The sequence below is a fragment of the Gavia stellata genome, chromosome 11, assembly GCF_030936135.1.
Source record: "Gavia stellata isolate bGavSte3 chromosome 11, bGavSte3.hap2, whole genome shotgun sequence".
NCBI lineage: Eukaryota > Metazoa > Chordata > Aves > Gaviiformes > Gaviidae > Gavia > Gavia stellata.
The window spans coordinates 28,721,574-28,734,173 of record NC_082604.1 but is presented as its reverse complement, the minus strand read 5'-3'; positions in this window follow the sequence as shown (position 1 = coordinate 28,734,173).

Here is a 12,600-nt window from a genome sequence, read left to right as displayed (position 1 = left end):
ATTAGCTATTTGACTGCAAGAGGCGATCAGATACACACGGTTGTCCTTGCTGTTCCCTGTCGCCTACTGGGATGCAAGGTCTTTGCCACCCCTTTGCTCAGCCCATAATTATTTTCTCAGAACCAGACCCTGCCACGGCAGAGGGAGAAGGGAGAGCCGGGCCCCAGCAAGGCAGGTTAGAGACTAAAGGGCAGATCCTGATCACCTCGTTGTTATCTCAGACAGGAAAATACGGCATGTAGCTTCTCTCACAGCTACTTTGTTGGAAAGCAAAGTGTCTTAATCTTCTTGCTTTATGCTACTAATTCTTCCCCCGTGCTGCACGTAATCCAAGATTAACGGCATTGTTTTCTAATTTTATATTTTTAACTATCATGGAAATCTCATTAACTAAAGGAAACATCTAAAATGTCTTCAGGGCTTTATTTTTAAACAGATTAATCAAATAATTTAGCTAACATAGTTCTCCATCGTCCACAGAAGATTCTTCCAGGCACGGAGTTACTCCTGGCCGTGGCACATTGGTTTTGATCACTTTTTTTCGATAAGAAAAATACGTATTTAATTTGCCACTTCTGACTCTCTCGTGGAATTTAAGTTTTTTCTAAATTCATGCTTGGATTCTCACTGACCAAACGTGTTACTAGTCTACAGGACAGAAAGTTGGTTCATCTAGTAAGAAGCACGGAGCAAACGCTACCACTGTTGGCTGCTCCAGGATCTCATTCCTACTCTTTCCTCCTAACCAGCTTTTAAGGTCTGCAGCATCTTGTGGAAGCAACAAAAGATGCTCCCACAAGGTTTTTAGTACAACGCCGCTGAGAGGGGCTTCGTTTACAGCTGTGCCAAAAGTACAACAAGAAAAACAAGCTTATTTTCAGGTTCAAAGAGCGGAAGCCAACGCCGTGTCTCTGTTTGCCACCAGTGCTACGGCTAAACCTGTGCAAGGTCGCTGCTTTATCTGTAGCTACAAAAACCTCAGAGGAGAATATCCAAGACTGGGCAACAGCCGCCTTGTTCTAATTACTCCATTGCGATTTGCTTGCTTATTCCTCTGTAACCTCAGAGACGCAAGAGAAAACGGTTGTTCGTTACAGTAGCAGTTATTACGGATGTGAAATAGCGTGTCCCTAAGAGAGCAATCTTTGTGCTGGAGAAAAACGGCAGCCATGCCTTGTGCTGCTTGCTTTGTTGCTGCCTCTTTGCATGACTTAACACACCCGTGATCTTTTAAGTTTATGGATGTTTAAGGTAAGAGCTAAACATCCGTGCGGCACCGTGTGCAGGTTGTTAATCAAAGCTTTAACTGAGGGAACCCTAAGAAACTCTTACCCACATCCAGGGCTTGGGTCCCTTCAGATGACATTTATTAGTATTCAGGTAACAGACGACAAAGACAACAGATAACAAGGAAAAGATGTGGGCAACGGCCGCAGTGAGCTGATGCCACGACACCGAGCCAAGGCATCGCGGGTGCGTGCACCCTGTGCATCAGCGCCTGCTTCCCAAAGCGAGCACAGCCAAGTTCCCCGGCAGCACGAAGGCTTCCCCCTGTTCCCTGACGGCGGAAGGCTGGGAAATGAATGCTCCGCACGTGAAGGACATCAGTCCTGGGGTAAGGGTGGGTCGGGCTGCTGGTCCCTGCGAGCAGGGGAGCGGAGCGCGGCGCTGCCGCGGAGGGAGGAGAGAGGTGGCTGTGGTACCCAGCCTGGCAAGGAGCAGTGGAGCAGCCCTGCTCGGCCCGCTCCCCCTCCTGCTACGGGGCCAAGGTCTGGCTGAGATCCAGCGGTTTCGTTCCCAAAGCTGCTGGTGCGGCTCTTGGCTGTGGCCGTGCCCCTGCTCCCTGCGTGCTTGGATGAGCGGTGGCTGCTTCTGGGCAATGCTACTGTGGGCACCACACAGCCCCGGCAAGCAACAGGGATGCACCCAGAGCTGCCTTTGCAGCACAGCGCTTCCTCCAACGCGTCCGGATCCATCCCCTGAAAGGGTTTCCCAGCCATTCTTCTGACAGTCGGGGGTCAATGGGCCCCATCACCACCAGGAGAGGTAAATCCAACCACTGCTGTGGTGTGTTTTAAAGCAATTTTAATGGTGGTAGGGACGATTAATGAATATTAATAGGTTATAGTACTTTGGTGTCCATCCATGTGGGTGCTTGTTAGATGCTGCTGAAAATATATGGTATGGAGACGGGGCATTGATTCATATCGTGATGAGGGGGATTGCCGTAATGTGCTCCAAACAGCTTTTAAAGTACGACTGCAGAGGAATGAAGACCAGTTTAATCCGACTAAATAATACTCCTAATGATAAACCATTAAAATCCAGTTGACTTTTAGATTCTAGCTATTGTATCAGACAAGGTGATTACACTCAACATCAGTATTGATAATCATTAAAATAGATTAAACTATCGACTGAGAAATGCTGCCTGACTCCAGCAGAAGTGCTGGTTTGACTTTCCAGCAGTGCTCCTCCTGCTCCCCGAAGCTTCTCGCTGCTATGTGGAGGTTCAGGCAGGTGCCAGTTACTGTTCTTCATGAGCATCACGTGCCTCAAAATTAGCACCTATCGTAAACAGCATATTTTACCTTTAAATGTCTTTGGAGAACAGGTTGCAGACTTCAGGAAGAAAGAAGCATTACATTTTTGTCTGACTTGCTAGTGGGCCACAGGCTTGCACCCGCTCCTGCGTGGAGCCCAAGCCACTGTTCAGCTGAAGGACGTCTTCCAGGGAATGGCCCTCACTGGGAAATGAGCCTTTATTTCTCTGCGCAACCTCAGCGACTCTCTTTGCATTTCCTTTGCAGCAGACTGAACTTTCTCCTCTTAAAGGAATTTCTTGTAGATAGAGCCCAAAGTGACTCGTACGTGAAATGGCGCAGTTCTTCTGACGAAGCTGAACACCTGGAGCTGCCGAAGCTACTTACTGGGCCACAGCACAAGCAAAGCCTTAGCGTCTGAGGTGGAGCATAAATGGCCCCAAGGTAGCCCTACACCCACCAGCCCACAGGCCAGGAGTCTCGCACGGCTAACGCCGTCTCCTTAGGGGCCATTGGCTCAGCGGGAGGCAGGACACCGAGCTGAAGCTGGTGCAGGTTCAGGGAAGGCTGGGGACTCCCCCAGGCACCACGGCCCGCGGGGCAGAGCGCCCGGTGTGGGTGGTGGGTGAATGCCGGAGCAGAGTGTTTGGGCAGGGTGACGTGGTCCTCTGCATCCCCTCTCTTCCAAGACTGTCCCCTAGCATGGAGGTGATGGTACCTACAGCAAAATCAAAGACTTCTGCAGGACCAGTAGTAAGTGAAGGCAATGGGAAAGGCCAGAAGAAGCCAAGGAAGGGGGGTGTAACGCTGGGGCAGAGGAGAGGGAGGTGTATGTGTAGGGGAGGACAAACCACCCAGCCAGAATTGATCTTTTTTTGCCACAGGCAGCACTTGCTGCCTGATGAATTGGCCATAACATGGGAGCTTGATGTTAAAAATATCCTCTGTATCAACGAGAGAAGGCATTTTGCAAGTGGATGATGCAGAAGAGTTCTTGGGCACATTGGAGGAGAAATTGCTCAATGTTCAAAGCGGCTTCTTGGAAATACAGTGTCCTGCCCCAGAGCTCTCTGCGAGCAGCCTTTTAGTCGGTACTTTACCCTCCGCCCTTTGCTGTAATGCAGTCTGGCCGTATTTGGGGCGCTCTGGTGAAGTGGGGCTGCTGCTTTGCTACGGGGATATTGAACAGTCACTTCTTTGTGCCTTCAATTGCAAAGGGCTTTTTTAAATTGATTACTGGTCTGGCTCAGGTTATTGTATGATCCTGTAAATATAGAGAGAAGATGGGCGTTTTATGATGTCTGACTTTCCTACAATATTTTTTTATTAAGTAAACTGTAATGGAAATATTGGGTTTTCATTTCTTGCTTGCTTCTTTTCTGACAATTGCCAGTAAATCAAAGTTGCAAAAAGCCATCTCCCCCTCTGCGCTGGCAGAGCTAACGGCAGCCTGGTGGTCACTTACTTTTGGAAATGATATCGCCTTATTTCTAGGCACTCAGCAGACTTCAGTGCTGATGTATTGACACTTGCAGCTTTCAGATCAAGGAAATAGTGGAGGATAGCATTTCCAGCAGAGAAATGCCCATCTTTTAAAATAAGGACTGCCAGCTGTAGTTCCGCTAATTCGCTGAGATACAAAAGTGCCATGTTTAGAAAGCAAGCAAGTATTTCTTCCCCTCTTCTTCCAGCATCTCTGCTCGTTTGTGTGTCTCCGTACAGCACATCAGGCGTGTTGGCTAGCACAGAAACCCGCTGCGAGCCCCGAGCCCTCTGCCGTCACGCATCTCAGGACCTACCGCTGGGCGTTTGGACCCCTTTTGTAGCATGGGCTCATTTGAGTTGGCCCTGGACAAATGTATGGAGTCAATGACGTCTAAGCACATCTATGATCACTGATTTGGAGATGAGTCCTGCAGTACAGCCTCGTCTCTCAGTGCTCTCTCTGGGTTGTGAGCAAGCAAAAACTCATACGGAAGGAAAAGTCTAAATGCTGAACATCATAGAATCTTTTTCTTCATTACTGTGTCCGTTTTTTAAAGTATGAAAGCTGCAAGCTTTCTACAAGTCCTAGGGTGCTGCAGTCCTCTCTTGTTTATATATTTATAGTGAAGAAGCAAGAAATGTTTGATGTAGGATGAAATGGTAACGGGCTGTTGAATTACGGGCAGCTGGAGGGGCAGGGCTGCTGCTGAGCGGTGAGCCGGACCTCGCTCCGCTCAGCCAGACCACACCACCGCTTCACAGCCCGTTTATTTTGTTGAACCAAAGCTGTAGTGAAAGCACTTCCCTCCACTTTTATCTTTGCTCATTGCTTTTTTTTTATTAAATATTAAGATTGTTCAAATGATCAGCAAAGCACCTGCCTGCAAACACAGGCAGAGCCCGACACAGGCTGCGCGTTCCCGTTCCTGCCCTGTGCCGCGATGCCGGGCTGAGCCGCGCTCCCGGGAAACCTCCTTTTAAACCTTTGTCATGTCATATGCTTAAAGCCACAAAGAAGCCGGCCCCGGCTCAGCCACGGGTTTATTTAAGGGTACGTGCCCATAGCGACTCTCCCTCGTGCCGGGGATTTGGTCGCTGAAGCCGCACGCCTGTTTCACTGGGCTGGCCTGGCTCGCTGCCGCGGTTCTGCTGGTTGTATGCTGGCCGTGTTCTTCAAACCCCCTTGGGCGCAGCCCTTCGACGCCGGGGTTCTCAGCAGAAGCAGCACTGCTCTCCAGCACGTCTGCTTTCGTTTCCCCTTTGTAGCGTACGAGCACAACTGCAAGGCGAACGCTTCATCCCTGGTCGGTCCTCAGTGCTCTGCTCCTCTTTTGCACGTGTCCTTTATCAACAAGTGCATTTCCCTCGACCATCCTTGCAGCATCAGGGCAGGGGACCTGGTCCCTGGAGCGGGCGATGGCTGTGCGGTGGGAGAGGGCTGGGACCCCCGCGACGTGCCAGGGATGCCCGGGGCATCGTCACCTGCCGTGTAGGACGAAGCTGCAAGCCCACGGTGCCAACCCAGACGGAGCCGTTCCCACCAGATGGAGCAGTTGCCGTTCCAGTGCTGCCGAGCCGTGAAACCCCAAACCCTGCGGGGCCCCGAGGGGCTGCAATCCCCCGGCCCCGAGGAGGGACCCTCACGGATTGCCCTGCGAGCACCCCAGCTCACCTCGACTTCGCTCCCAGGATGTAAATCTGGAATAAAAGTCACAGAGCTGTGAGAGCCGAGCTGAAGCACCGCCTCTGATTTGGTCCTTTGCCTTGCTTTTTGGCAGCGCCTCGCTTTCCGAGCGTGCCCAAGCCTCTCTCCATGTTTTTTTTAACTTTACCATTTGCAGCACGGACCAGGCACGGGGGACTGGTGCTTTTTTAGCAAACTGCCTCTTTCCGCCTGGTTTGGCCAAAATGCCAAACAGGCGCTTAAAAATCATGCGACATTTTAAAACGTGACCCAGCTGTGGATGCGGGTGTGCCTTTCCCGGTGGGAGCAGACGGCGTGCTGCCCACGCGGCAGTCACCCTCCCGTTGGCAGAGCTCCGGCAGCCGCCGGCTGGGGCACGGTGACCGAGGTGCACGGATCCGGCAGCTCACCCTGCATCGGACCGGGTCGTGCTTCGGTCCTGCGGGTGCCACCGGTGAGGTGGCACGGGCAAGGTGTACCCGTGTCTGGTATTTGACCCGGTGGGTGCGTTCCAGCGAGCGGGTAAGGAGAGGCACCCTGGTGATGTGCCGAATAACCGGCCGCCACCTTGGAGGGAATGTGGTGACTGTATATTTGCAAAATTATTATTGTTTTGCTAAGTGTGTGCTTCTTACTAGAGGCACAGAAGGAATGACGCCAAACCACAGCAGCGTTTTTATCCATCGCCGTGACCTCCTTACCCAAATTTTCCTGAGGAACCAGTCCCCGTATGGGAGAGGGGAGGTGCCGGGGCAGGCGGTGCCCCCCAGCAGCGGGATGCCCGCGGTGCTGTGCCACGCTCGCCCGCCCCAGCACACTCTGCCCGAGCCTGGTCATGCACCGGGGCTGCATGAGGGCCTGGAAGAACGTCAGCGCTGAGCTTACCCAGCTAACCTGCACCTTGCCCTGAATCCCATCCCGCACCCTTGCTCCTCGAGGATCTGACACCCGCCCTGCGAAGGAAAGCAGGGAGTTTTCCCCCAGCCCTGGCTGCAGAGAGGTGCAGCTCCCCAGGAGGGCAACCCATGATGTTGGCCCCGCACGTATCACTGACGGTACCTTCCTGTGCTGGTGCTGGGAGTAGGAAACCTCTTCAAACTACCAAGCGTAGAGCTTCTTGACTTTGCTTTGCTATTGCTTTAAAAAAATCGTTCCCAGCCCATCTGGCCTTCTTGCAAGGGCTGCATATTGCTGTGGACTGGCGATGCCTTCTTCCCGCTTGCAGGTACTTCCACGATAATCAGGCTGGAGTTCTCATCTGATCTGCTGGAGATGAAGCTTGGGGTCAAAGTACCCCCAAAAGCTGGAAGGCTCAGCCTGAGCTCCAGATGTTGCAGTTCTGTGCTGGTGAAACGTAAAGTTATGATTGATTATTGCATGCAGCATAATTCATTTTTACATTGAGAGTAATATTTTGTTATATAATCAAACCTCATTTGTTATTTATTGCATTCTTTCCCTGCACAGATGTGGATGCTTCACCCTCTCTCCTGGTGGATAATGATGTCCTTTGTGCTTTTCCTGGTGAGGCTGCGGGGATCTGCTGCGAGACGGTGGGCAGCGCTGGGGGAGCGGGCAGCGCTCCTGCCCAGGGGCTGGAGGCACAGAACGGGGCAAAGTCTCTCCAAAGGAAAACAACATCTTTTGCCCATTTGTGCCTATAAAACTGCAGTAACTTCTGCAAAGTGTGACCTCGGAGCAGCCGAGCTGGCCGGCAGTGGGACAGGAGCCATGGCTTGTCCTGGGAGATGTGTCTCAGCAAAACATTTGCAATGAAATGCTTGGACATTGAGCTGCTGCGACTGCTACAAAAGACCCTCACAAAAGGATGCCATTGGCCTTGAAACCCACTCATTTCTTGCGCGTGTAACTCTCCCACACTTATTTGTTGCCTTTTTCTGGTGCTGCCGCGGGAGTGTCGCAGCAGACAGGGCAGGCAGGCACAGGCACTCACAGATCCCTACCGTGCTGCCTGGCCACCAAAATACGGGTCTAAGTGCTGCTAAAGTACAAATCTTGCTGCTCGGTGCAACAACGACCTGCAGCATGAGCGCTTTCACCTGCCACCCTCCCTGCCAAACAGCTTTCCATTTGGCAGAGCATCTCATGGCAAGCCGAGACCGTGCTCTGCCAGCACCCGCTGCCCAAAGAGTGCAGTCCGTCCGTGCCCTGTGTAAAATCCGTGCCTTACCGAAAGAAAGAAAGATTTTTTTTGACGCAAGTCACGCTGCATTGAGCCCAGATGGCTGACGTGTGCTCCTGCTCCATGTCGTACACCATGTCTGCCTCAATTTAGAAACGCTATGAGCTAAAGGGGCTTGGAAGGGGGTCTGCATTGCACCAAGGTCTACAGGTCTTCTTCGGTGCCAACTCCAATTGCTGCACACACTCAGCATTTAGTTTAGAATAGATTATAATATATATTCCAGATGTATTATGCTTTAGAGCATGTCTTTTCTCCTAATCTTCCCCATGCCAACATGTATCAGTTCAATCTCCCTACCTACAACAGACAAATTATTTTAGTTGTGCTTTGGAGCCCGATGTAACCGACAACAAATAGAACGCAATCCTGGAGGCTACCACCGCCGCATGAAGATGCCCCAAGCACAGAGCTGGAGATGGGTTTTATTAAGTCCTCTTTATGCAATATTTCATTTTATACTTAAAAACGAGTATATGGTGGGGACAGATTAAATGTTGATCCTCTTGCTCCACTATCTGCTAATGCGATTTTTGGTACCACATCACGGGGAAGCTCTGAATTCTTTTATCTTTATGTAAAAGTGCTGTCACAAACCCAAGCAAGTTTTCAGTGTGATGAGACCCTTAAAAAGAGGGATTTTTTTGTTGTTGTTGTTACTGATGTCTTCCGAAAAGGATATCCTTAAGATATAGGAACAGCTATAGCTGCTGGTATTCTGAATTGCTCTGATGGCTTATACCGCAAAGGGAGCCTTGACAATGATGGATAACCTCTGCAACTTCTCAGCAGCGGGTTTGGTTTATCCTGCCTTTGCTTTGTGTTTGTGTCAGGTTTCTCATTTGGGGCTACACTCAGCCTTTGTACGCTCGCCGCCTGCCTCCTCCTCCCCGCCGCGGGCAGTGCGGGCAGCGTGGGCAGCACGGGCAGGGCGGCTGCTGGAGGTGTGCGCTCTCCCTGCAGCCTTCCAGCCCCAAAGCTCCTGGGCAGCACCCCCGAAACCGCACGGGAAAGCACCGAGACACCCTGGTTTGGCAGGGAAGCACAGAGGGGTTTTGCTCTCGCGAGTGAATTTGGGTAAAAGAAAGCTGGGAGCTCGCAGCGTAGGGGATGTTCCTCAACAACTCCGTGTGTGTCAGAGCAAACTGTCTGCATACGATGCTGGGAGTAGCAAAACCTTTCAGGAGCCTGTTCACAGAATCACAGAATCATTAAGGTTGGAAAAGACCTGTCAGGTTATCAAGTCCAACCACCACCCCAACCCCACCATGCCCACTAAACCATGTCCCACAATGCCACGTCCACACAGTCCTTGAACACCTCCAGTGATGGTGACTCCACCACCTCCCTGGGCAGCCTCTGCCAGTGCTTCACCACTCTCTCAGGAAAGACATTTTTCCTAATATCCAGCCTGAACCTCCCCTGGCACAACTTGAGGCCATTCCCTCTTGTCCTGTCGCTTGTCACTTGGGAGAAGAGACCAACACCCACCTCCCCACAACCCCCTTTCAGGCAGTTGTAGAGAGCGATGAGGTCTCCCCTCAGCCTCCTCCTCTCCAGACTGAGCACCCCCAGCTCCCTCAGCCGCTCCTCAGCAGACTTGTGCTCCAGACCCCTCACCAGCTCCATCGCCCTTCTCTGTTGCTCGTAGGCAAACACCTTTAGGTAAAAAGCAGTCCTCACCAAGATGTCCCTTGTGCCCCTGGTCTTTGCAGCTGCCATGTCTGATACTGCAAGGCTTTCCACCATCTCTTGTCCGTGACTTCTTTTCCCACAGATCTGTTTTGAGTTCTTTGTTTGTTTTTGCTTGAAACGTTCTAATAAAATCACTGCTCTAATATAGAAAGGCATTTCTTGATAGTTCAGTAGTACTTGTATAAACTCATTGATTTCATTAAGGTGATCTGGTGGTAGGAAGGAAATGAGTGTGCGCTCGGGAGTGAGGATTTAGGAGAGTTGTTTTGTTGTGTTTGAGGTCTTGGAGAGGAGACAAGTGAGTGCTTTGGCCATATTGCCTGAGTAATAAAATGCTTATAGACATGGGAGATGGCCCGTGAGACTTCTTCGCTTAAAAGGAATTGGCTAGGCAATCGCTTTAAAAAGGAAAGAAGAAAAAGATGTGGGAAGAGGATTGATGGGAAGTGGAGTGAAGGTGCTGAGACAGAAGGCGTTATCCTTGAGCTTGTCCTTGAGGTTGCTATCCTTGGTCCGTTGCGGGTCCTGGGGCAGGAGCCGTCCCTCGCCACGTGGACCCAGCAGCACAGGGCAGCCCCAGCCCCGCGGGCGATGGCAGCGCGGCTGGACGACGCCAGCGAGGACACGCACAGGCTGTGGTTCAGACCAAAGAGTTTGAGCATCCTCTGATGCAGGTGTGGTAATTAATGCTGTTGCAGTTCGTTACCGTGACCTCTCTCCTGCTCCCTGCACTCACAGGGTGGCACGTTCGTTTTGCACGACTTAGCGTTAATAACAAAATGCTAGCAAATAAAAAAAACCCTGAATTTCTGGGAAACTTCTGCTGCCCGCTGCTCTCCATCAGGGGAAGGAAGGAAGCGGGGATCATGGCAGGCTGTGCTGAGCTGGCTGGCGCTCGGCTGGGGGGAGCCCGGCGAGGGAGGTCCCCCAGGGAATCCCCCCACCCTTCCTTGTCCTGGGAGGAGCTTACCCGGGTTCACCTTCCGGTGATCAACTCCTCATCAATAGAGTCATCAGGAAAATAACTGCCAGTGCCAGTTCTTCGGGGGTGTCTGAAGTGTCCAACGCAGGCCAGGTATTTCAGTGCAAGCCCACCTCTAATTAATAGCAGTATTTGTTTAAAGGGATCAATGTCTGTCCTTGACCTCAATGCACTGTTTAAGCTATTACCGCATCACTAAATACGAAATGAACTATAATACATTTGAGAGGCAAACCACTTGTATCGAACCCAGTGATACCGATAGGAATCTTTCATTACATCCAATGAAAGCTGTGTGGTTATATTTAAATACTCCAGCTGCTAAAGGCTGCAATGAAAGTCTTTTCTGCAGCTAATTTACTGAGGAGCATCGCAGAGGCTAACCCAGACCTCCAGCACACATCATCTCTCCCAAGAAGAAAAATTGTTTTGGAGTGAGGTGCTCCGCTACTCGTGATTAAAATAGTTCACTTACTGTATGCTGAAAATAGTGCTTGCAGTAAGTGCACGGAGCTATAAATGTGAGAGGAGAAACTAAGAGCGAGGTGTCCTCAAGTTGCGCCAGGATATTAGGAAAAATGTCTTTCCTGAGAGAGCGGTGAAGCACTGGCAGAGGCTGCCCAGGGAGGTGGTGGAGTCACCATCCCTGGAGGTGTTCAAGGACCGTGTGGACGTGGCACTGCGGGACATGGTTTAGTGGGCATGGTGGGGTTGGGGTGGTGATTGGACTTGATGACCTGACAGGTCTTTTCCAACCTTAGGGATTCTGTGATTCTGTGTGTAAGATACACTGAAGGTTTGCAGTCGCGGCTCGGGGTCTGCTGGTGGTGTCACCCCCTTCGCACGGGGCAGGGGATGAGCCCTGGGCAAAATAAACAGCCAAAAAACCACGGGGTGCTGCCTCAGCGCTCGTCAAACCCATTGCAATCATGATCGAGAGATTGTGTCCAATGGAAGCGACGGACAAGGAGCTGTGATTACTAACTGAAGGCTTGGCCTCAGTAACGTACTTCTAATTAGTGGCAAGTTTAAAAGTCTCTTCTAGCACATGGGTAAACAATCTCTTGGAGTAATACAGGGGTTGTCAATGATGCTTTTATGTTCAAAAAAGCCTGTATTGTACTCTGGGTCAATGAGAAGCTGTGAGAGGTGAGGACTGCTCAATACTCATGGCCTAAGGTCTGCAAAAATCTCCATAATATAGAAATGGATTCTGCAGGGACAGGAATGCTAAAAGGCGGCATCACCACTTCAGGCAATCGCTGGTGTGGTGCTCCGTGCACTATAAACATCATCATTAGAGGCGTGCCTTTATCCTTTCCTATTATACTTTGCTTAGGAACAAAAGAAACCCTAAAAAAGTAAAAGTATTGGGAAAAGAAAACAGTACCGCTGGTACCAGTTCTGCTGTCAGTCAGGTTGGTTTCCTCAAATCCATGGCTGCGGTTGCGTGTGGTTTCCTTAAATCATTGGCGTTTCTTCCATGGGTCAGTCTTATGTACTGTGCGGCGCTGTAGCTCTCATGCCGCTAGATGCTTTAGATCAGTTTTATAAATTCATTATGTATTTGGGGGGAAAAACGGGGTGCGGGGCGCAGTTTTCCTCTCTATGCAAACCTTCTCTCCGGGAGCGCTCTCCTGGCTTGGGCTGCTGTGCAGAAGGAGGGTTTTTCATTTACAGTCCCAAAGGTAAAGTTGTTAGTGAATGCTGAGCCTTCCTCTTTAGTCTAAATTAATTAAATGACACAGTATCTATTGTATGAAATAAATGGGGATCGTTTTACATGGTATACTGTATACAGCGATTATAATGTGTGATCTTTCTAGAGAAATATGGGAAAACAATGTCCTTTGCTGGAACAGGCACGGCATTCCCCTGCTCTGTAATACATCTCCTTGTTAAGCGGTAATGCAATGTAATCCGCAGCGACTTAATAACTAACATGACAGATGTATAATCTAGAGTAATGTAAAACGTTGTAAGCACAAGATGCACGTGACTATCCTTC